At 43.6% G+C, this 26,184-nt stretch overlaps 1 long non-coding RNA gene and 1 pseudogene across 1 annotated transcript in view; one reads left to right on the plus strand and one right to left on the minus strand.

Moving 5' to 3' along the window:
* The window catches only part of LOC109453069 (uncharacterized), a 283,158-nt gene that overhangs the window by 214,018 nt on the left and 42,956 nt on the right, over nucleotides 1-26,184 (plus strand). The window contains exons 4-5 of the long non-coding RNA XR_012497234.2: nucleotides 7,664-7,768; nucleotides 13,395-18,429. This is a non-coding gene — a long non-coding RNA (uncharacterized LOC109453069). The remainder of the gene's footprint in view (nucleotides 1-7,663; nucleotides 7,769-13,394; nucleotides 18,430-26,184) is intronic.
* Nucleotides 10,208-10,333, minus strand: LOC148755686 (U2 spliceosomal RNA; annotated as a pseudogene).

The raw sequence follows: 26,184 nt of genomic DNA on the forward strand, positions 1-26,184 counted from the left end.
GTAACCCTCGGGGGGGCCGGGGTACCATTCGGTGCCCAGATGAGGTCAGTTATCACATGGTCCTTGGTAGCCCCGAGGAATGAGAGGTATTTGCCTCCTCTGTTAATCACTCAGAATATCTTGGGTCAAATTGACAGTTTGCATCTTGGCAGACAAAGGGGCCTAAGGTTCGACACCCACTTAGTAAAAGTCCATGTAGTTTTGTTCCACTGAGATAGAGACAGAGGACCCCAGAGATAGGAAGGGGGAGATAATGGGAAGGGGTGACAAGAAAGCAAGAGGATATTATTCCTGTAGTCCAGTCTTAGATCTGATACTTGAACCCAAGCTAAGAGGGTTCCATCAGTCATCTTTCTCCAAAGACAGCTCATTTCACTGTTGAATGGCAAAGATTATTATATATATATATATATATATATATATATATATATATGTATGTATGTATGTATGTATGTATGTATGTATGTATATGATGAGCTAAAGTATCTCTCTCTGACACATTCATATATTAGTGTAGAAGAAAACCAAATTTCACATCCAAATAGTTGCTCCTAAAACATTTGAAGACATTTACCACATCTTAGTCAAATTTCCTATTTGCCATGAAAAAGAAAAAAATCCCTATGTGTTTCAGTCCATCCTTATGTGACCAATTTTCCAGGCGCCCCATCCATCCCCTCTGGCTCATCCTAACCCTCCTCTTCTGGAATCACAGTGCGCACTGGTGACCTTCACAGGGTTCTGCAAGTGTGCGGAGTAGATCAATCATCTCAAATCACAGATGCCATTGGATTATGACAGAGCCAGGACAGAACCCAGTTCTGATTACCTGGGGTAGATGGAAAAATGCTGATAAACCAGTGAAAGAGGGGACTAGCCTTTACGCCACAAATATATTTTGTATGGACTTTACTATGTATGTATCGTCCCTCGGGGATCCTATAGACCATGCATTTGCACAAAGCCAGCCAAGCTCATAGATGCAGAAACACTGACCAACTAGCTGTGCTGTCAGCTGACCCATACCGATTACAATTACATGGTTGTGTTAGAAAGCAGGTAATGTGGAGGGAAGAGGCCTGGATGAGGACCCAGGCCTCTTGATTTACACCCATGTTGTCTACACTGCTTCCTTTTCTTGACTAGCAACAACCATGTAGCTGCTCAGTTTCCCTTTATACTACATGTCCAGAAACTCATAGCTATGTGTGAGCTCAGTTTCCCTGGCTTCTCTTAGCCTAATGTTCTGGAATAATTATTCCCTTATTTCATATAATACCGGATTTTTCAGTCTACTTTTAATGATTTTTGTTATTTCCTCTGTAAGGTACATATTAGTCACCTAAGTGTTGCACAGTCTTGCTATGGGAATGGGAAAGGACTCTATTCTTGACTTGCCCGAGTGGTGTCAGCTGCTACCTGTACAGTGACATTTCCCAAACTTTTACCCCCACACTATATCTGGAGCCTTTATCCCAAAATGTGTGCTACACCTTTGCAATGAGACCTCTCCCTTTGGGAGCCCCACAGGTACTTGAAATTTATCATCTTCTCCTCCCTACACAAACCTTAAATAACCTACCATGGTTAACTGTCCTGTGATCAGTTCCAGGTGAAGTTCTATGCTGCTGAGAGAGAAAATTCATATTTCTTGAACATCCACTGTGAAGGTGAACAGCCTTGTAGTGCAAATAGTATTCCTAGTTTACAGATAAGGAGACTGAGGCACACTCTCTTATGCCCCAAACCTGATCCTGTTAACAAATGCAGTGGGCTGTACTTTATAAGTGCATCTAGAATTCTAGTGGATCTTACACATTTACCACCTACCTACCCTGGTTCCAGCCACCATCATCTCCTGCTGTGGTTATTGTAGTAGCCTCCAAACAGGTCTATAGGTTCCCATACCTGCTCCTCTAAAACCTAACTTTGTAAAGTCCCCAGAGGATAGACCTATGTCTATTAAAGAAATTGTATCAATAATTAAAAACTTTCTAAAACAGAAAGCTCCAGGCCTAGATCTGTTCACTGGTGAACTCCACTAACATCAGAAAGAAATGATACCAATTTTCTACAATCTCTTTCAGAGGATAGAAATAGGGGAAATACTTTCTAACTCATTGCTATGAGGCCAGCATTACCCTACTACCAGTAGACAAAGACATTACAAGAAAAGAAAACTACAGACCGATATCTCTCATGAACATAGATGCAAAACTCCTCAACAAAATATTCGCATATTTAATCTAATGGTATATAAAGAGAATTATACACCATGATCAAGCAGGGTTTACCCCAGGTATGCAAGACTGGCTCAACATTAGAAAATCAATTAATGTAATCCATCACATCAGTAGTCTCAGAAAAAAAATCACATGATCACATGATCATATTAATAGATGCAGAAAAAACATTTGACAAAATCCAAGACCCATTTATGATAAAAACTTTCAGTAAATTAGGAATAGAAAGGGACTTCCCCAATTTGATAAGGAATATCTACAAAAAAAAAAAAAAAGATATAAAAAACAAAAAACAAAAAAACCCCACAGCTAACACCATACTTAATGGTGAGAAACTCAAACTTTCCCTTTAAGATCGGATACAAGGCAAGGATGTTCCCTCTCACCACTCCTTTCCAACATCATACTGTAAGATCTAGCTAATGCAATAAGACAAGAAAAGGAAATAAAAGGTATACAGATTAGGAAGAAAGAAATAAAACTATCTGTTCGTAGATGACATGATCATCTAAGTAGAAAATCTGACTCAACAACAATAAAAAAACTCCTAAAACTAATAAGTGATTATTACAAGGTCAATTATTACAGGGTTACAAAGTCGATATACAAAAGTCAATTGCTTTCCTATGTACCAGATATGAACAAATGGAATTTGAAATTAAAAATACAATACCATTAATATTAGTACCAAAAAATGAAATACATAGGTATAAATCTAATAATATGTACAAGATCTATATGAGGAAAACTACAAAACTCTGATGAACAATATTAAAGAAAAACTAAATGAATGGAAAGATAATTGATATTTATGGATAGGAAGACTCAGTGTTATGAAGATATCAGTTCTTTGCAACTTGAGCTATAGACTCAATGCCACCTGAATAAAAATCCTAGCAAATTATTTTGTGTATAATCAGTTTGACAAACTGATTCTAAAGTTGATATGCAAAGGCAAAAGATGCAAAATAGCTACCACCATATTGAAGAACAACAAAGTTGAAGGACTGAAACTACCCTACTTCAAGACTTACTGTAAAGTAATAGTAATCAAGACAGTGTGATATTAGCAAAAGATTAGACAAATAGATCAATAGAACAGAGACAGAACCTAGAAATAGACCTCCATACATGTAGTTAACTGATCTTTGATAAAGGAGCAAAGGCAATACAATGGAGCAAGTTTAGTCTTTTCAACAAATGGTGCTGTAACAATGGAGCATACACGTGCAAAAAAATTGAACCTCGACACAGAATCTACCTCTTTCAGGAAAATTAACTCAAAATGGATCACAGACCTACGTATAAAATGCAAAACTATAAAACTCCTAGAAGATAACATAGGAGATACCATAGATGACCTTGGGTTTTGTGATGCCTTTTAAAATATAACTCTAAAGTCATGATTCATGAAAGAAATAATTGGTAAGCTGGACTTCATTAAAATTAAAAACTTCTGCTCTGTGAAAGAGATTATCAATAGAAATAGAAGACAATCCACAGATTGGGAGAATATATTTGCAAAAGTACATCTGATAAAGGACTATTACCCAAAATGTACAAAGAACTCTTAAAACTCAACAATAAGAAAAACAACCTGATTAAAAAATGGGCCAGTATCTTAACAGATACCTCACCAAGGAAGATATACAGGTGACAAATCAACGTATGAAAATATACAGATGGCAAATAAACTTGAAAAGGTGCTCCACATTACATGTCATCAGGGAAATGCAATTTAAAACAACAATGATATATCAGCACACTCCTATTAGAGTGGCCAAAATCCTGAACACTGACACCACCAAATGCTGAAGAGGCTGTGAAACAACAAGATCACTCATTATTGCCAGTGGGAATGCAACATGATACAGCCACTTTGAAAGAGTTTTTCAGTTTCTAACAAAACTAAACATACTTTTACCATATGATCCCGCAATCTCACTCCTTGGTATTTACCCAAAGAAGTTGAAAACTTAACGTCCAAACAAAAACCTGCACGTGGGTTTTTATAGCAGCTTTATTCGTAGTTGCCCAAACTTGGAAACAACCAAGATGTCCTTCAGTAGATGATGGAAAAATAAACTGTGGTCCATCCAGGTAATGGAGTGTTACTCAGTGCTAAAAAGCAATGAGCTATCAAACGCTGAAAAGACATAGAGGAGGCTTAAATGCATACTACTAAGTGAAAGACGTCAATTTGAAAAGGCTACGTACTGTACGATTCCAACTATGTGACACCTGGAAAAGGCACAACTATGGAAACAGTAAATAGATCAACAGTTGCCAGGGGTTGGGATGAGGGCAGAAGTGAATACGTGGCACACAGAGGACTTTTAAGTTGGTAAAAATGCTCTATACTGATGGATACCTGTCATTATACATTTGTCCAAACCCACAGAATGTTGTCAAGGGTAAATGATGGACTTTCGGTAATTATGATGTGTCAGTGTAGGTTCATCAATTATAACACATGCACCGCTCTGGTGGGGGACGGTGATAATGGGGGAGGCTCTGCATGTGTGGGGGCAGGGGGTGATGGGAAATCTCTGTACCTGCCCCTCAATTCTGCAGTGAATCTGAAACTGCTCTAAGGAAATAAAATCTTAATTTAAAAAATATACCTCTCATAGGAGAGGGTTATGAAATTAAGTGAGATAAATCATGCAGAATATTTAGCAAAATTCCTGGCACAAAATAAATGATCAATGATTCTTAACCATGGGATGATAAAGATAGTGGTTATGAAGATATTCTGGCTCCAGCTGACAAAACCAAGGATACATCTGGCTAATAAGGTCAGTGTAGCAGCTTCTGCTAAGACACTATTCAGCGAAAAAGCTGGGGACTTGTTCTTCACAGTCCCACAGTGCAAAATGTTGTAAGGTCAAGGAGGAAGGTAAAGTTACTGTCAGACTTTTGCTCTCCACAAAGCTGTAAAACCCAAGAAGGGTTTATTTTTGCTCTGCCCTAAATCCTTTTTGAATGAATGCTCCTCCTGGAGGAAATCCTAATCAGAAGGCCTACACATTTATACATTTAAGAATGTTGATACACTTTTTAAAATTCGCTTTGCTTTGGGGTTTTGATCTGCATTTTGTGCATGTCTCAGCTATGCTCTGGGTGGCTGCTCTAACATTTCTGCTGAAGCAGGCTGGGCACTACACCCACCCAAACGCATTTCATCTAAATGCGATTTGGTCTGGGACATCCTGGTAATCAGGGAAGACAAAGCAGATTGAAAACATGTGAGAGGCCAGTTTCCCTATGAGCTGAAACATGCTCTTTTGATAGAAACCACTCTACCCAGGGCATGGGAGGGATGCAGTGCGAGAGGGGAGAGGGGAGAGGGGGAAGCATTGGGTCAGGTTGTGACGAGGAGGCAGGAGTTTGGTCAAGCCAAGGGGTCTGTCTGGGATCCGGCCATGAGAAAATAAGCTTCAGCACAAATGTGTGATGTGGAGTAAGCCCACATATTTAGATTTCAAAACTGGTTTCCTGGGGGGGATTTTTGGGAATTCACAACATGTTGTGAAGGTCAGACAATCCTTGGGGATTGGTTGTCTTCTCCCAGGACTTCATAACATTCAGTATGAGGAAAACCCAAGATAATGACCCATCTTGACTCCCGATTGTGAAATGGCAAGGGGGAAATGAAAGGGTTACATTGACTGAGAATCTATCCCGTGCTTTTCTTAATTTTTCTCTAATTATCACAGAAGAGGTTACCTACATTCTGAGAGGAGCAGGAATTAGTATTTGAACACCTGACTGTCCTAAAAGGGCCCTGGGCATGTGTTGGAGAGTAGAGAAGGAAAGAGATGACCATTTAAAGTACCTTCTAAGTTGTAAGCAGGGCATTGAAAACTGAGCCAGGGGTTACAGTCAGCCAGTAAACAAGGCCTATTCCAGATCATTCTGGGGAGTTTCTCTCCAGTTCCAAAGGCTGTTTCAGGTTCCCTCAGGGGTGATTTTTGAGGCCCCAAAGGACCTCCTAACGGAGGTGAGGGAGGAGAGGTCATCCCTATTCCCTTGAAAATGATTCAGCCAAGCCCACCATGTCAACCTTCTAGGCCAGTGAGCAAAACAATAATATCTATTCAGTCTTTTCAAGGGAAATTGCCATCACTTGTCCTTATTTTGTTGTCCTGGAAATAGGTTTGCCAGCTGAAGCACAGGATGCCCAGTTAAATTTAAACGTCAGATAAATAATGACAACTTTTTCGCTAGGAGTATGTCCCAAATGTTGCATGGGATATATTTATACAAAAAAATTTGTTTAATGTGTATCTGAAATTAGAATTTAAGCAGGTGTTCTGTATTTTTATTTGCTAAATCTGGCAAATGCTTCCACAAGTCACTAGATAACTGCTTATAAGTGTGCCCCTTGCAGGTGGTGGGAGGTAGCATGACATAGCACAAATGACAAAATGAGGATAATGAGAGAATATGTCCCTGAGGGGTAGTGAGCCTCCCATTGCTGACAGTTCACTTGGCGGTTTTCATACCTTTCCTGCACTCTTCACTCCTCGCTCTTCAGTTCCTGGGGACAAGGAGCATAAACCCGGAGGCGACTGCTTGTGCTTGAACCCTGGTTCCACAGCGTGTTAACTGTATCACCTTATATTAAGTCATGTAACCTCTCTGTGTGTTTCTCGTTTTCTCATCTATGAAATGGGGACAGTAATAGCAATTGCCTTATAAAGTTGTTTTGAAGCTTAACAGTACTTAGATCAGTGGTTGGCCCATGGGAAGAAATAAATGTTCATTATCATCATTATTCTTATTCTTATTATTCCCTGGTAACTATATATAAAAGGAGTTGGGCCGGTGAGAATCATGTTGTCACCTCAAAACCTGGGTAGAATTTTGGGTCTTGGAAGCTTTTGCAGAACCGCATAGTTCAGAGAAGAAAAAGACTTCAGGAATATTTAGTGCAGTCCTCTTGTTTTGCTGACGAAGAGAAAACTCAAGGCAGAGAAGCCGAATAGTTGGCTCCAAACTTCACAGTGGTTGAGGGTAAGATCTTGGGATAAAAAAGGCAGATACAGATCAAAGATCAAAAGAAAATAAAGGAGTTGAGCTAATGGTGGGGAGACTTTTGCAAGAATCACAGAAGTACAGGATTTTAGAGCCACCGGAATGACCGTGGCAAAATTTGCAGCAGGGCCAGCCTAAGGCGATGCTAACATGAGTCCAGTGTGCTTGGCGTCCTGGTCTTAGTTTTGCCCTGGTGTTTGCTGCGTATCTTTTGACAAGTCCTCACCTTCTCTGGACTTCGGTCTCCCATCTGTACAATGGAGCTAATTATCTTAGCTCTGTCTGCTTCCTAGGGCTGTTGCAAAATGTTTGGAAAGAATGACACCTCGCTCTGTCCCTAAAACTCACTAGCCCACTTTGCCCTTGTGGTCTCTCCCCAGCTCATCAGACTGCTGCCTTCCTTCACGTCCTTGGCTTCCAGCCCTCAGAAGCGTGGGGTATCTGGGCCTCCACTGACTGATGACCAGCAGATTCCAGTAGGAGAGGTAAGGGCAGAGATGGCTCCTTGCTTAGCTGGCTTGCTTTACCCATCGGCCTAGCCATGCAAGGACAGCCTCGTGCTCAGCAATCAGCCGTTGCTTTTTCGACTGAGGAGAGTGACCTTGCTAAAAAGCAAGTCCGATCTTGACAACTACCAACCTAACTCTTATGTTATAGGTGTGACACTTGGTCCCCAACCCAGTGCCATTGATTACCTCTCACCCAGATGGTTGAACCCTAGCTTCTCTCTGTCCAATTTTTTACATAGCCAGGAAGAAATTCTTCTAAAATAAAACCTAATTAGGACACCTCTCTGCTTAAAACCTATCATCCATTGCAGGGACTCGAATAGGCTTCAGGGAATTTGTGAACACCTTGAAATGCACACTCTAGTTCTGCTTGCCTGCACATCTACTTTGATCAGATTCTCAGAGGGGTCCGTGACATTCCTCACCTCCACCCCGCCACCCCTGCCCAGAAGTTTAGAAACCTCTGCTCCACAGGATAAAGTCCAAATGCCTTAATTTGTAGGGCATACAAAGCCCTCATGGTTCAGTTTTTACCTATATACCAGCTTCATTTGGGAGTCTCTTGGTCCCGGTTGTTCAAACACATCTTGCTATTTCTCAGCTCTTTGGCTTTGTTCAACCTGCACCCTCTGCCCTGAGTACCTTCTTCTTTCGATCCTTCCCCGTGAACTCCCTGACGTGGTTGACTCCTACTTACTTGCGTAGTGTAACTCAATCCAATGGTTCCTTCTTCCACAAAGCTTCCCCTAACCCTCTGCTTTGCCCCCACGCTACAGAGATGTCCCTCCCAGGGCTGTCACCGTGGAGATGCATCCACCTCTGTAGATTGTACTGGTCACATTGTGCTCCCATGAAATGAAAACTCTTCGAGGGAAAGACTGTGTCTTACTCATCCTTTTCCTCCTCTTTCCTGAAAGACAGTGGATGCAGGGACCAGCAGCATCTACAGCATCTAAGACCTGGCTAGCAATACAGTTCTCAGCCCCCAGCCCAGACCTATTGTGTCAGAAATCTTGGTGGGGTGGGGCCAGCAAGCTGTGCTTCAAGTGTCTTCCAGATGATTCTGATGCCTACTCAAGTCGGAGAAGCACTGACTTGGAGAGACACCCCCTCCCCCATCTCTTGCCTGGTCTACTGAGACAGCTCCTAACTGGGCTTCTGTGTCTGTCACCTTCTATTGTCAACGCTACAGCCAGAATTCCCTTTTTATGACATGTAAGGGCCTTGCTGGAAAGCCTTCAATGGCTTCCTTTTGCTCTTAGAATTAAATCCAGGCCCTCACCATGGCCTACGGAGCCCTGCTTGATCTGGTCTTACTTTTTTCTGCAGCCTTATCCCTCATCTCCCTTCACTAATTCCTTACCACTAGGCACTCTGGCCTGCTTTAACTTCTCAGACCAACAATCCTTTCTTATAGTTCAGGCCTTGTGCTGAGGGTGGGGGAAGGGGCATGAGTGAGTCACTTTCTCTGTCCTTGAGGAGGGACAGTCAAGTAGGGGAGACCGATATGAATACAAATAAACATGCAGATTACAAGAACCAAAGTGATAGAGCTACACATGGGGTACACAAGCAGCAAAGATGAGTTCCATTTGGGGACTTTCGTTCTGTGGCGATTTCCACTGTTTCCAAAGCTCAAAGGTGTAGGTTTCCCATTTGAACATTCCACCACTAGCCATTTTATCGCCCTGAGCCTCAGTCCCCACATCTGTAAAATGGGTGATGCCCACCATGAAGGGGCATTGGGAGATGTGCATCAGAGTACACGAAAAGCACGCTTGAGCACGGGGCCGGACTGCAGCAGGGGCCAAGCAAGGACTAGTTCTCCCTTATTTCTGGGTCAGGTTCACATTTAGATCTTGAGGGGATCTGAGTTTCAGTGGGAAACTATGTTCTGAAACACTGAGGAGTTAATGCGCAGACTTGAGGTTAGGCCTCAAGAGAAAGGAAATTTCCCCTCCACATTGAGAAATCTCAGTGTGGGTGTGGTAACGAATGTGAAAGTGGAACCTCCCTCCAGGCCCCTGCACTTACCAGAAGGGGCAGCAGGGCTTGCAAAGGCCTTACAGAAAGAGCAGCAGCTGAACAGGAACTGGGGCCACCAGTTCTGGGAAGCTGGGGCTTCAGGGGCAGAGCCCAGCAGGCCTAGTGTTTACAGACTCCGGGTACACCTGCACCAAGGCTGTGTTAGAGCAAATCGCTGTGAGCTATTGGCACAGGTCCTCTGGAGTTGGAAAGTTGGAGAGAAAGCTTAGGATCACTTTTCCAGGGCCCAGGGCTCCCACTCTCTACACAGACAGCCTCGCTGTGGCCAATGGGAGGAAGTAGGAGACACAGGGCCGGCTAAGTGGCTCAGACATTCATTTATTTGTTGGTTAATTCACTCCCAATTTCGTCATCTGTGAAATGGGAAAAGGAATTCCTTCCCTGTCTATTTGGAATGTATATAGTGGGGAAGGGTTGTTATGGAGATCAAGTGAGATAATAAACTCAATCATCCATTTATTACACTTGATCTTAGCCAAAAAGCCGAGAAGCGATCATCCATTTATTGAATGTACACCAAGCACCTGCTGTAATAAAAATAATAATGGACACTCGTTGAGTGCCTGGTAGATGCCAGGCCTTATGCTAACTACTTTAATCCTTACAACCACTGTCTGAGGCAGCTAATGTTATTTCTGTCTACAGATAAGGAAACTGAGGCTCAGAGAGATGAACTCACCCAGATCGCACAGCTAGTTGATGATGGAGTTGGAATTTGAGTACGAGATGACTGCTCACTAGTCCTGTATTTGTTGCCACAAACGGGGCCTATGTCTTATCTTCCATGCTAGAGTGGGGGTGCTTCAAGTTTAGGAATTATCTACTCACCTCTGAATCTGCAGTGCCTAGGCCGTGGCCCAACGTGTAGTAGGTGCTCACTAAACGTGGGTGTACGACTTGAAGATCTGTAAGACAAGGTGAAATGCAGCCGTTAGGTGGGCAGACAAAGAAGAAAGGAACATGTGATATAACAGGGAGGTGCCTACAAAGGGCCCCCTGGGATCTATGCTGGGTCAGTATGTATCCGTCAAGGTCTCAGTGGGCCACTGATGGCTCCCATGAAATAGTCAGAGGAGTGCTTATTTGCAAAGGTGTAGATGTACAAGACTCTCAAAGGAGAGTATAGGAGCTTAGTAGCTGCCGAACTTTTCCCTGAAGGGGAGGGAAGTCCTGCCGAGTTGACAACCATCGGAGGAACAGTGAGAGACATGGCCCGCTCCAGTGACCTTGCAAGGGGGGGAACCAAAGGAATACATTCCCGCTCTCCCTCTGCTCTTCTGAAGCTTCAATTGGCCAAGAACCACTGATGGCATCCCCTCAAATCAACCTCCTGGCCACAGAGCAGTTGGGGGAAGGGGGAATATGGTTCTAAAAGGGGAAAGGACAGATATTCTGCACAGACGGAAGAATGTGCAGGTGCTTCCTGGAAAGCAGAGCTGGGAAGGCTCCCTGTCGGGGGAAGGAATGTGCAGTCACATTGTCCAGAAGGCTTGGAGTCTGCGAAGTACTTTGGTATACCAAAGACATTGGGAATGAGAGATGCAGTGGTTGGAAAGGAGATGAGAGACAAGCCAGAGCTGGGTCATGGAGAGGTAAGGCAGGAAACTCTATTCTGCCAGCACTGAGGAACCACTGAAGGTAGTTAAGCAGGGGAATGACTCAGGTGGGTCATGACTCTGGAGCAGTTCCTTTGACTGCAGAGTGGTGAATGAGTCAAGGAAAGAAGCAGCCGTCTGGAGGCAGGCGGACCCCTTGGAAGCCTACTGCAGCCATCCTGGAGAGATGAGCCTGGGGGTCTGAGTAGGCAGGGGCACATCCTCCTTAAAGTAAGATGACAGACCAGGCCTCGGGCATCGCAGGGCCTGGACCTACTTCCACATGACGCCTTTGGCTCCCTGCACGGGCACGCTTGGAGCAGAGGGGTCCCGAAGCTGAAGACCTGAGTAAGGTCATGGTATCCTGGGGAGAACTCTGGATTCTGTTTCTTTTTACGTGGAGAGAGGTTGTGAAGAGGACTTTAGGAGAGATAGTAAATCTGTAAGGGGCAGGCCTGCCTTGGCCAAACAAGAGCCAAAGAGGAGAGAAGGGGTTAGAAAATTAAAAGAAGCTGCCGTTGTTCTTAGAATGTGTGGGAGACCATTCTCCGGGGGAGGAAGTGGATCCTGAAAAGTGTCTGACACTAGGAAACAAATGGAAGGGAAATTGGTAGGTCTCTTTGATGATGCTTGCTTGCTTGCTTGCTTGCTTGATTGATTGATTGATTGATTGATTGATTTGCTGGTGTTGAATACCAGGGGAACTGGGAGAGGAGGAGAGGCTTAGGAGAGATTGGGAGAATCAAAAGCAAATATTTCTAGGGAAATTCACTTGAAATGCCTAGAGGCTGGGAGAAGAAGCAAAGAGCCTAAACCGAGCTTAGAAGAAGGTGTATACCTTGAGGACACATCACAGAAGGGCTGATGTTTTGGAGGTGCAGCATATTGTAGATTTCAGGGATTTGGGGGGGTACGTTTTTCTTTATCATTGAAGTATAATTATGTCTGCATTCCTTACACTACAGTAGGTGACAGAATAATAAGATGGGAAGGGAATAAACAAAGCAATAACTTACATTAGTACAGCATCAGGATAACACCTTTCATTAGGGCAGAGTAGAGCTGGAAGGAGGCTTACAGACCTCCAACTCCTCCTTTTAAATGGGGAAACTGAGGTCCAATGCAGGGAAAATAACGTCCCCAAATCATATGCAGACACTCCCACGTCCATTATTAGATCCTCCCAATGGTACTTTCGGCCGCCATGGAGGGGAGATGGTATTGTCAGGAGTTGTCAACCTTTTCCTATAAAGCGCCAGGTAGTAAATATTTTAAGCTTTGTGGGGCCACATATGCTCTCTGTAACATATTCTTCTTTGTTCTTATTCTTGAAACAATGCCTTAAAAATGTAAAAGCCATTCGTAGCTTGCAGGCCATACAAAATCAGGCCCCACAAAAACAGGCCTCTATGGTATATCTTAAAAAGCATGGTCATTGCATTTTTTGACCTGGGTTTAAATTTTGATTCTGTCCTGAACAGGTTGTATGATTTTTGGCAAGTCACTTAAACTTCTTTCCCTTCTTTGTGAAAGGACCACACCTGCCTCACCAGGCTGTTGAGAGGCTAGAAAGAGATGCTTCCTCTTGTTCAATTCCTAGTTCTGCCACTTCGTTGCAGTGTGTCTCTCACTAATTAAACTCTGTGCCTCAGTTTCCTCATCTGAAAAATGAAGATAATAGTAGTCCCAACTTTATGTGAATGTTGTATGTATAAAATGACATAAATGTAAAACTCATAGAATAGTGCCCAGCATGTATAAGTTTTACATATGATTAATAATATTATATAAACACTTAAGGTGCCCAGTACAAGACAGATGCTTGACAAATGGTAACTAAGTATGGCAGCCATTCCCCAATGAGAAAGTAGACTAAGAAATTAAGGAAGGTCGGGCCACAATGCAGAGGCCCGGTCTTTCCAGGGTTCAGCTACAGTTCACTCTTGATTTCTGTCCTATAGGATCAAGCAAGCATGATTGGCTGCATGAAAGTAAGCTCTGTCTCTGCCCCATCTGCGGGGCTCCCCCCACCATCAGATAAGTACTTGCGTAACCTAAATCCATTTTGATCTCAGCAGAGATCTACGTACACATGCATATACTTGGCAGCTGTGGGTTGCAGACCTGGTGCTCTGGCTGGTGATTTGAGCCATGTTATCAATACTTGTGAGTGTAAACTTGGGAGATCAAAGCCATTCAGGTCGGAAAGGCTAATATTTAAATTCCAGACTTGCAGGCACAGCTCTGAAATTCCATGGCTCATGATCAAGTTCACGTACCAAATCAAGTCAAACATTTGTTTGACAGAGTTGTAGGGCTCTGGAGCGTGGGCGGAGTTTGCATTTAAAGCAACTGGGGGTCTGCCCAGAATGGAATTTTGTGAAATTCTGGTTGAGAACAGTTTTTAGGATCAAAGCTCTGCGTGACCCTAGTTGGAGCAAACACATTTTCATGGCCCAGCTTTGGTATCATAGAGGAGATGTTTTCAGTCTCCAGAAATAATATATTCTGCTGCTCTCAAGCAGTAAGACCTGGAGATATCACCAGCACTCACCTTGCAAGGTAATATAAAAACTGGAGATAATGAACATACATTTCCTGAAACATAACAGGCTCTCAACACATGCTAGCTATGGATTTTTAATTGTCCCTGCTATCCCCATTTTTCTATCTCCCTCACTACTGCCAACATGCAGACTAAAGCCAATCTCCTTTGGAGATACCAAATTATCATCTGTGTGCCTGCCTTAGTCAGTTCAATAAACCTTTGTTGAGTGCATTTCACATTTTGGGTAGAATGTAAAACTTATTTTGAAGGCAAAGATGAGTAAGATGCATCCTCAAGGAGATTCGTCTGGTCACAGGAGGCAGTTCACTCACTGCTAGTTACAATACACTGCAAACGACTTGGAAGCAGAAAGTTCCCAGGTCTGTGGACTCACAGGTAATGGGAAGAATCATTCATCCTAGTATAGTGAATTAGTTTTCATGGAGGACCAGGACCTCCAATCTCTTCTCCAAGTAGTGTAAGTGTAACAAATAGCCTTAGATCCAAGAAACCTAGGTTCAGGTCCTGGTTCTGCCACTTTTTGAACTGTGTCATCTAGAACATAAAACCAAACCTCAGTGTCTTTGTCTGTAGAATGGGGATATTTATACTATCTACCTTATGGAGGTGTTAGAAGAAATAATGAGCTAATCATGTAGAGCGCTTAGCACTGTTCCTTGTATAGCCAGCACATAGTAAATCATTTTAGCTACTACCCTCATTTAAAAAAGGAATCAACTTCATCTTTCATCTTAAAAAACTGATATTCTTACTTAGTCTACTGACATATAATCAAATTAACTCTCTTACATCCATATAATGCTTTTTAAAACTTTTATAGTAAGTTGAAACATACAAATTTGCCAAAATTTAACCAATTTTGACCTACAAAAATGGCTACTTCATAATAGCTTGTCAAATCACGCTCTCTTGCAATGTCTCTTTTGAGCTCCACAAAAACTCTGTGAGTATATTGGCACCTGTGGGATTTCCTCCCACAATCTTTTTCTAAAAGCTTCTCCTCCCCCAATCTACATGGATGCTGCGACATCATGTTCAATGGCTACTGTTGTTTGGTCCAAGGATAAGCATATGGCCTAGTGGGACCAAAGAGTCCCTTTGCTGAGTTTTTTGTTTTGTTTCATTTTGTTTTGAATAGAATCCTAGAGAGCTTTGAGGGCCTTTCTCTAGTAACTGAAGTCATTGGGTATTAAACTCTGGGGCAATTGGTGGCTATGTTTTCTATCATCGATTATCCAATTAGTATTTACTGAGCACCTTCTATGTTCCAGACACTGTTAGGTGCAAGGGATATAGAAATGAACAAATGAATAATATCCTTTCCCTCAATGAACTTTATTATACTGGAAGAGACTGAAAGCAAGCAACAAAACCAACAAATACATAAGTTATGGCAGAGTGTGATAAACGCAATGCTGGGACTTTGTGGAAAGAGCTAGACTGCATAGAGAGAGAAGCATGCAGCCAGCCAACACACTAAATGAAGTAGAGAAAAGGTTGGTGGAGCACTGGTGGGATTTGAGCCTCTGGTTCCAGCAGTTCCTGAGGCCCTCCCTGCTCTTTTGCCATCCTCCCAGCCCCTTGGTTATCCAGCTTTCCTTGGGTCTTGAGCTACCAAAACATGTCACTCGTAGTATAATTCACTCAAGTTAGGTTTCTGTCATTTGTAATCCCAAGGGTCCATTCTAATATAGCAGTCTAGATGGGAGCATTTATTCTTCTACCTGTATGAATGAAGCAAGTAAGGACGTGTTTGGGAAAGTGGGTCTGAAACTTGAGCCACACAAATCATTTTTGGATATGTAGCTTAAGTATAAATCATAAATAACTAATGTAACCTGGGACGTTACATGAGATTAAAAAAATAATTCATCAGCTTTAGTTGGGTCATTGCTGTCGTCACCATCTTTGACAGCTTTTTATGGTCAACAATGTGGAAAGATTGAAAGGATCAGAGTATTTGGAAGCTGAAAAGAAATTTAAGGATCATGAAATCAGATCTTCTTTTACAGATGTGGAGATGGAGACCCAGAGCAGATATGTGACATATTCAGTCACATAGTTTGAGAACAACCAGGTTAGAGTTGAATGCAGGACTCCTGACTCTCAGTCCACGTTCAAGCGACCATTGACTCATTCATTCATTCACTCAAGAAATATTTTGAGTGTCTATTAAGTGTCAGGGCCTGTTCTAGGTGCTAGGGTCATAGTGGGTTCCTACCCTTGTAGAGTTTTATTCTAATTGGGGGAAGATAGACAATAAATGAACAAATAGAAAACCTGGTGCTGAATGTTAGGAAGAACCTAAAATAACATAAGAGAGGGTGACTCTATAGATGGAGGGGAGGAGTCATGTGATTCTAAACTGCGTGATCAAGGAAGGCTTCTCTGAAGAGGTGACATTTAAGTCAGGATCTGAATGGCCAGAGGGATTGGCCAAGTGAGCACCTGAGGGAAGAGTAAGTATTCTAGGAAGAGGAGACGGTTGATACAAAAGCCCCAAAATGAATTGACCTGTTCAAAGAACAGAAAGAGGAATAGTGTGGCTGAAGCACAATGAGAAAAGGTGGGGAACTGGGGGGTGATTTGAAGTGAGGGTGGAGAGGTCACCAAGGGCCAGCTTGTTGCCTCTGGGGCCAAGGGAAAGAATTGGGCTTTTATCCTAAGTGTAACAGGAAGCCATCTGGGCAATTTTAAGCAAAGAAGCTACATGATCTAACTTCTGTTTTAAAACCTGATTCTGATCACATGTTAGACAATGGAGAGTGGAAATAAAGAGCCAGGAGTCGTGCAGGCAAGAATGCTGGGGATCTGGATAGGGTGGAACAGTGGAGGTGAGCGAAGAGGATGGATTGCAGACGTGTTACGGAGGTTGAGTTGATAGGACCTGCCCATGGCTTGGGGATGGGGGGGTGAGGGTCCTGATCTGGATCAATTGTTAAGTCCCGGGGTTTTGACTTAAGAAACTCAATAGGTGGTGTTACCGGTCACTGTGGTAACTGAGAAAGATGAAGTTTTCAGGAGGAAAAAACAAACCGAGAGTTCTGTTTTAGGGATTACTTTGCACTCTTGTGCAATAAGAGGTGCACGTCTAAGGTCAACCACTGACAAAGTAAGCCTGAAAAAGAATCAGTAGAAAACCTTAGAGGACACATACCGCTGACTGCTGCTCAGTTACAACAGGGCTGGCTATCTGGTTCCCTTATCCCTTACTGGTTAATCAGTGTGGAGCAGCCTGACAAGTAATCATTGCCATAGTGGCAAACCACTGAGAGGTATGCAGAAATGACCGGGAGATACAACCTAGCACCAAAAGTTACCAGGTCAAACCCCACCAGGAGATGCAGAGCTGGGTGGGGAAGGGCGTTCCGAGCAGAGGACCAGCATGTTCTCCAAAAGTTCAAGGACGGGCAGGGTCATGGTGAGTTAGAAGAGAGAGACAAGGGCACTTGTGATAGACTTACATTCTAAGGTGAGAGGTCAGTATTCCATTTTGTAGCTGAGAGGTAAGTATAAGGAAACATCACAATGTGAACGAGCTGGAAGGAAACACAGAGTCATTCATTCATTCAACAAATTGTTGAACCCAATCTTCGTGCAAAACTGTTCTAAGTACAAAAAAACATAACAATGAATGGAACAAAGACCCTGCCCTCCAGAAACTGATATTCTAGCAGGAAAACACCTATCGTAAACAAGTAATGTAGCCACATGTCGGGGGCAGATATGTGCTATGGAGAAAAAGAAAGTGGTTTGTGTGTTTTGTGAAGTTTGATCATTTTGTTCCCTGCCCAGTGGAGCTCAGCCTTTCGAGAAAGTGGGTGTGAAACCCAGTCCTTGCTCTGCTCACTGAGCTCTGCCCAGCTGCTGGTGGCTTTCACACCAAGGAAGCCTTCTTCCTCTTTCCCGGCACAAGTCCCTGGAGCTAAGTATACAAGGGTGGGGAGGGGACTTGTACAGAGAGACAACAGGGCCAGGTCTTGTAACGCCTTGTAAGCCACTGTCAGAACCTTGGGTTTTACTCCAAAGGTGTAGGTTTTCCCAGAACAATGTGGAAAGCGGGAGCAGAAAGAGGTGCCCTATGTTTGTTCCCAACCTTACTTCATTCACCCATCTCTGCCCCTGGCCGACTTTGGTCAGTACCTTCCCTGCAGGTGGGGAAAGAATCAAGAAACTTTCATTGTCTCTCTCTACAATGACGTATAGCAAACCTCTGATTCTCCATTGGTCCTTTACAGGAAGTCCACCAGAAATTTTCAGGTGTGATGGGGAGAGGGGTAAACCTGTTTATTTCAAAACAAATAACTTCCAGTTTAACCCACTCTATCCTCAAGGTGGTCTTCTTGGTGGGAAGGCTTCAGGATGAAGGAGAGAGATGTCAAGAAACCTGATCTCTGGTTTGTCCCTGTCTCTGTGTGACTTCTTGGGTAAGTCAATTCCCCTCTCTGTAGGTGGGGTCTGGGGCTCAAACTTCATTCTCTCTAAACTTCCCTCCCACTCTAATATTTCTTAAACCTTTGCCCATTTTTTTCCTTCTCAAAGATTCCCCGCCTTCCATCTTTGGTACGTGTACAGCGTTGGAAAAAGGAGTAGGCGGCTCCGGGTGGAGAGGGGATCGGGGCTGGGCGAGTGAAAGGCGTCCGGGCCTGCCTGCTCCAATGCCGAGGAGGCCTGGGCAGCTGGAGCCGCAGGGGTCTGTCTTGGTGACTGCTGGGGAAAGTACTAACTCTCAGTGCAGAGGGGACTCTGACAGGCTAAATCCAAACCAGATGTGCCAGAGAGAGCAGGGCCTATTACAAAGTGTTGTGAAATGGCCCAGGGGAGGTAAATAAGCAAAAACAGGCCAGTTGCCTAGCAGCACTTACAACAAAACAAGCAGCAGCTTAATTGGCATTGGCCAGGGCAGAACTGCTTTCTGCAGTGAGGAGAAAGGACAGGGCGGGTTTGAGTCTGATGAGGACCCAGGGGGCCTGCTCTCAGCAGCCCTTCCCAACTCCCTGCAGGCCGCTCCTGCTCTCTGAGGTGGCAGGGCCAGTGGCACTGGCTGGCCCTGCCTAGCCTGGCTCCACAGCCTCAGGGGCTTTGCACCAGCCATCCCCCCACATTAGGGTGGGGGCCTCTCCTCAGTGCTGGGGAACTAGGGGGAGGGAAGGACCACACCCACTCCTGAGAACTGTGCTCTGGCTGCATCCACCAGAAGGGGGAAGAGGAGGCACAGCTACTGGGGTCCGTTAAAGGTCTCCTGTGTGCCCAGTACCTGTGCTGCCCAGGTAACCTTCATCATTCATTCCTTCATACATCAAGTATTTCTTGAGCATCTATTATGTCTCAGGCACTGTGACTGACCTCAGGGATGGACAGAAAGGACAAAAGAAACACACTCTTTGTTCTCCGCCTATAGGAGGAGACAGACATTAAACAAAGAATCACACAATCAAATGCATGACTACAAATCATGGTAGGGGCTGTGAAGGAAAAGAAAGAGTGGCATGAAATGTGAAAGGAGGGTAGGATTTAAACAGAGCATTCTGGGAAGACCTCTCTTAGGAAGGTAAGTTGAGACTTAAAGAATGAGTAGGCATCAGCCAGGTGAAGGAGGGGACAGGGAGTCCCAGAGAGCTGGAACAGCAGGCAAGAAGGCCCTGCGGCAGGACAGACCCTCCACTTAGGAGGCAATGACAAGGGGAGCAGGGCTGTGGAGTCTGTGACGGGGTGGCGAGGTGGAGAGGTAGGCCTTTCCACGAGAAGGATGTGGGATTTCGTCCTAAGTGCAACAACGACAAAACACCCTTGAAGTTTATTTGTTGATGGTAATATTACCAACTCAGGGGCCCTGAGTTGATCAGATTCACATTTGTAAAAGATTATTCCTGGGTATAATATAGCAATTCTGAAAGGGAACAAGAGAGGAGACAAGAAGGACAGTTAGGAGACTCCTGAAATAATCCCAGCAGAAATGCTAATGACTTGACTGGGAGAAGGAGAAGGGAGCTGAAGAAGCAGATAAGTTCAAGGTATGTTTTCTATTGATTCCAATATTACAAGTCAGGTATTACTTTCCCATTCACAAAGGTTGCCCAAATCACACAACTCTCTTGGAGCGGCCGCTCATAAAGGACAGATCTGGAATTAGAACCTAGACCGTCTTGACTCCTAAACCCATGCTCTGTTCATAATACTGTACTGCCTAAAATGCCATATGATCTCACTTATATGTGGAGTCTAAAAAACCCAAAATAAATGAACAAACAAAACAGAAACAAACACATAAATACAGCGAACAAATTGATGGTTGCCAGATGGGAGGGGGGGTTTGGGGAAGGATGAAAAAGGGGAAGAGATTAAGAAGTACAAATCACCAGTTATAAAAATAGTCATGTGGAGGTAAAGTACAACATAGGGAATGTAGGTCACTGATACTGTAATAAGTATATATGGTGTCAGATGGCTACTAGACTTATCAGGGTGATCACTTCATACGTTATATAAATGTCTAATCACTATGCTGTACACCTGTAACTAATATAATATTGTATGTCAACTGTAATTGAAAAAAAAAAAGTTAAAAGTGATTGGTTTTCTCCAATGACCTACTAAGGGTACAGAGCCAACCAGAGCTGAAGATGGCTAGCTCTGGAAAAATGTGGTGGAGTATAGAGTCACAGTAGGAACGGAGAGTATTATGTGTGTGTATGTACGTGTGTGCTTGTGTGTGTGTGTGTGTGTGTGTGTGAGGGAGGGGGGAAGAGAGAGAAAGAGAGCGAGAGCGAGAGCGAGCGAGAGCGAGCGAGCGAGAGAGAGAGAGAGAGAGAGAGAGAGAGAGAGAGAGAGAGAGAGAGGTAGGCACAGCTTCGCAGCACATTTCCCACCTCTTTGTGGCAGCTTTGAAAAGCATCTCTGGCTACTGTCATGATTAGCCCTTTCCAGTCCAGTGTTTGCTGATCCCCCAGCAATGATGGAGACACTCCTCCTTGGGGGAGGGTTGAGGCAGCTTCCACAGCCCAGTGACAAGCTGGTCTGGGAGTCAGGAGCCTGGAGACACAAGCTTGGTGGTTACCCTTTGGGTCCAGGCTTGGCTCTCAGAACTGCCTGTGGCCTTGGGCGAGTTTATGAGCTCCATTTTCAGTTTGCTTGTCTGTGAAATGGGCATTGTAATACCCGCTTTGTAGGGTTACTGTGTTTCAGTAGATACTGGTGCTTACCTTTAGCCTGACGCAGAAGAAGCATGCAATACAGTATCCATTTTTATCATGGCAGCTGAAGACCCTTGTCAAAATGAAGCTAAGAGGTCTGTCCTCCCCATGTCCACAGTGACCATCTCCCACTCCTATGATGTGCTGCTATTTGAAAGGCCTGACACTTGGGAGACCTGAGCCCGTCTTCTGTCCCTGTTGCAGACGAGCTGTGTGACTTTGGGTGAGATCCCTGCCTCTGTAAACTTCATGTATTCTCAACTAGAATATAAGGGGGTTGTGCCAGATGGGATTTCATTCCAGGGCAGGGAAAGTAGATTCTGCTATTCACTTGGGGCTGCTCTGGTGATGGGCAGGAATGGAGGAACAGGGCACAAAGGATAACATTAACATAAATGTTTTGAGTTAAATGTGGAGTTTTTTCCTGAACACTTTTTAATGTACCCCAAAGATTCTGCAGTTTGGCAAATCTGTTCTACACAATAGAGTTGCCTGTAGCCACACAGGTGGGCTCTCTGGTCTCCTGGTTTACTTCCTTTTTCTTTCTCCCAGAGACAGTTCATTATCCACGGGGTTGTAGAATCTTTTTCCAGCGTGCAAAAACCCTTTGAGGTTTCTCACTGTTGGAGAAAGAAATAACAAAGAGGCAAAAGTGGGATGCTAGACGGAGCCCTGTGGAGCTGGGTTGGAGTTGGAGACATTAGCATGAGCTCCCATTAGTGAAGATACACATGGGTACAGATGTGTGTATACGTAGGTGAATAGACATACCTACTTTTCCTAGCTTTGTCCCCTGAGGGGACCTAGAAGCAGGGACACTCCGATCACAACTTTAGTGACCAGGTTCAGTTTCTAAATACCATTCTCCAATAAAAGAAATCAGGATTCCTTGGAGGCATACAAGATGAGCCCGTTGTGTCTGTCATATATAGTGGCAAAAAAAAAAAAAAAAAAAAAAAAAAAAAGGAAAGAAAGAAAAAAGCAAGCATTCAAAAAAAGGGTGAGGAATGTCAGAAAAACACAGAAACCAACCTGAAAAGAACTCCCAATGGCCTAGGCCAGAAAATTTTGATCAATAAAATAAATGACAATTGCAACAAGATAAATGACAATTGGATTATAACCCAAAGAATAAAATAAATACCCACGAGTCCATATTGATGTAAATAAATGATTGATTGAATAATAAATAAATGGACAGGAAAGAGTCAATCTTCCTTACAGAATATTTCAATAATGAATGTAAAAGGAACTAGGGAAATAGCAAATCAGCATTAGAACACAGCAATAACTGCCTCAGGCAAGATCCACTGATGAATGCTGAAATTAATGGATGAAACCTTAAGGAAAAACAAGGTACTTGCATAGCCTCAAACTATTTTCCTTCTACATATATATTAATTACTTTGGTGGTTTTAACATATGTCCTAAATTCCTTGATACTCCTGTCTCCAGAGGCTGAATTTAATTTCTGCCCTTGAGTGTGGGTTAGACTTGGTGACTCACTCACTTCTAATGATTAGAGTATGGGAAGGGAAAAAGAGCAATTTTCTAGTAGAGAAACCCGGCAGACACCACTTTAGCAAAGTACTCAAGGTTAGCATTACCTGTGATAAGTCATGTTGATGTGATGTACCCACTGATAGGACGTGATGAGACAGCAAATCATCTCTGTGTATTCCTCCTGAAATCCATAACCTCAGTCTAATCACAAGAGAACCATCAGATTAACACAAATTGAAGGACATTCCACAAATCATCTAATCAGTATTAAGGTCAAGGTTATGAAGGACAAAGACAGAGAAACTATCACAGGTCAGAGGAGACTAGGAAGCCATGAGAAGTGACCTCAAAAAGGTAATGCAGATTGGGTCCTAGACCAGAAACAAGGATATAGGTCGAAAAACTGGGGAAATCTGAATCATTTCTGTAATCTAGTTAATAGTCATGTACTATTACTAGTGTTAATTTCTTGGGGTTGACATGTACCATGGTGATATAACATGTTAACATCAGGGGATGTTGGGTGAAAGGTATATGGGAATCTCTGTACTATCTTTGCAAATTTTCTGTAAATCTAAAATTGTCCTCCCCCAAAAAAGTAAAAAAAACAAAAACCCAAAACTTTATAAGTGTAAACTCTTCCAGAGAAAAGATCATAATTTGTACTTTATCTTCTCAGAGTTCCTAGCAGTGCCAAATATTCTCAAGGAATCCTTGTAGAAAAGAGCTCTTTGGACAGATTGTGTCCTAATCACATCTGATTCCTCAGCATGAACACGTGATAAGTGAACATGACTCTGGGAGCCAGGAGGACAGGGTTCCAAGTCAAGATTCACAATGAATGACTATGCACACCGTCGGAAGCTCGCTTAATCTCTGAGTCATGTATTTCTTTGTCCAGAAAATGGGGACAAAAATACTACTTGCTTCATAGGGTTATGAGGATTAAATGAGACAATGCATTGTGGGGAAAAGCTTTATAAATTTCAAAGCTCTGTGTAAATAATCACTGTTAGGTTGACACACAAACGATGATCGATCAGAAGATCCACATGAATGGATCGGTGTTTCCCCAGCTCTCCCTCCAACACACCTATGCACAGTCAGGGGTGTAGCCTTCCCTTCCAAAGCTCACCTAATCCCCCCACCTATCCATACACGCCCTGGATGTGTTAACCGCATACAGGTCCAGCGCTCCTTTCCTAACACGGATACCATCAGCTTCAGCCTCTGCTTGCTTCTCTTCACATGCTGGCAAAGAAAAAGGAGGAAATCCTGGTTGTCCCATAACATCTAAGGCTTCTTCCCATAATACTATAAAACTCTTATCAAATTGTCGTATGCTGAGATATTATAATAATAACAATGTCTACCATTCATGGTGGTATGGTAAGGGTTGTATATGGATTAGCTCACTGTTTCCAAGATTGAAGTCATTTTTGCTCCACCTTCATTAGTTTTGTCATATATATCATTATTATCTCCAGTTTGCTTTAACATGTTCAATATAGATTCAGTGAGCTCTGTAAGTCTGTTTATTTTGTTCTATACCCTGAGATGTATTCTTGCCCTGAGCAGGAAAACATATTCCCGGGGTATTTAGTCAAGAGGTTACAGTCCAGAGATGATATTTCTGTTATATTTAACTCCATTCAACACCAAAGTTTTGTTAATTAGCATAATTGATGTTAGAAATAGGTTTTCATTGATAAAATTAATGATTTTAAAGATGTGTGGGTTAGTTAAAATATTGTGGGGACAATCCTCACCTTTGCATGAATGGTATACAAGATTCTAGTGGAATTTTCACCTTTCACTCTTTGGAATGATGGATGAGGCTTGATTCAAAAACAATTTGAGTCGAGCCACTGATCGAGAGTATTCTGATTGCCGGCTGCCAAGGCGGACACCAGAATGGACTTCTCAGACAGCTGACTGCATGGAACATGAGGGCCCTCACTGCTAGGCTCTGAAATCTCTGCCTGAGCCTCTGAGCAAAGGTCCCACAGCTGCTCTCAGCCAATCACTAGACACTCCTGGTTGCGCTGAGATGGAGGACTCCTCTGATGAGCGCCGGCGCTGGCTCAGGAGCCCCAACAACTTTGCCAAACTTCCCCTGGGACTACACTGTAGTCAAAGACACTTCCACCCAAGTTTTCTTCCTTAATTCCCTCTCCCCTTCACTCAGGGTCAGACCAGCATCAGGGGCTAACACTCCCTCCCAGGTCCTCCCAGCTCCTTCCCCACTTTCTCTCTCACTTTCCCTAATACAGTTCTCACACATTTAAACCCACTTATATCTGCTTCTCAGAGGACCCAGAATAACATGAGTGGCACGGAGCGTGGCCTGAAGACAGAGACAGAAAGATAGGGACTTGAGATTGGCTCACCTGCCACAGGGCAGGTGAAGGGGACCCAGTTACAGTTTCCAGGTGAGGCACAGATGGTCCCTGGAACAAGGTGGTGGCTTAACTAATAAGAGTTCATCACCTGGTGACCTGGGAAAATTCCCTGGTGGAGGGACATGCCCAGCAGGTTCAATGATGTAAACATTTGCAAAATATGGGGGACTAATGCTTAAAAGACCAGGGAGTTAGTGGTTACTATTAAGTTGTGTTAGCATCCTGCAGAAGGGGAATGAGAGAGTGAGGGCATTTAACAAGCAGTGAGTGGGCAAGTGTGAGAATCATCAGCCTCTGTGGCAGCTGACACAGAGGCACTCGTCATCGGTGACTGAAGGGCAAATCCAACTGAAGAGCATGCTAAAGCCGTAACTGTGAGTACCGCCCGAGCTCCAGAGATGTTTGAATACTCAGTCAAAGCAGGTCTGTTATGAGAAGGACAGGGTCCTGGCGGGAAAACCTGGGACCCTGAAATATGGGACAGGGACATCTGGATGGGTGCCCTGAAGATGTTGATTCTGCTAGCTTCCAAGTCAATATCTAGGGTTAAATACCCGAATATCTGAGCTGGAGACATGCTGGGCCTAAGAAGGGAGGAAACTGACTATGCACTTAAAAAGAGTTGTAAGAATTAGCTCTTATGTACAAATAGCATCCGGGGGTCTACCCCTGGGATTGGATGTTAAGGATGCTTGGTCAAGGAAGCCAGAAAATAAAGACTGGATAAGCAAGGATTCATTGCCTTAGGGGCATGTTTTGGGGACGCAGGAATTAAAATTTCAGGAATGGGGTACAGTCACCACAGGAATGGATATTAGAAACCTGGAAAAATGATGGTCAACAGTCAGGGAAGAGGAACTACCTAAATTGTCCTGGAAAATGGTAGAGAAAGGAGCAAAGAGGCTGACAGATGAGGTGCGCTGGAATTAATATATAAGGCCAGAAGCCCAACCAGAAGACACACCATTCTTCAAGGCCATCAGGAAGACACCGGGTAGAGGAGCACGGCATGGGTAAGAAGTTCAGAGGTGGCTCCCTCTGCAGACCAGGGATGATGGCAGGAGAGGCCATCACGGAGATAGAC

Source organism: Rhinolophus sinicus, chromosome 14, assembly GCF_057876585.1.
Source record: "Rhinolophus sinicus isolate RSI-liver-muscle chromosome 14, RSI-T2T, whole genome shotgun sequence".
Lineage (NCBI taxonomy): Eukaryota > Metazoa > Chordata > Mammalia > Chiroptera > Rhinolophidae > Rhinolophus > Rhinolophus sinicus.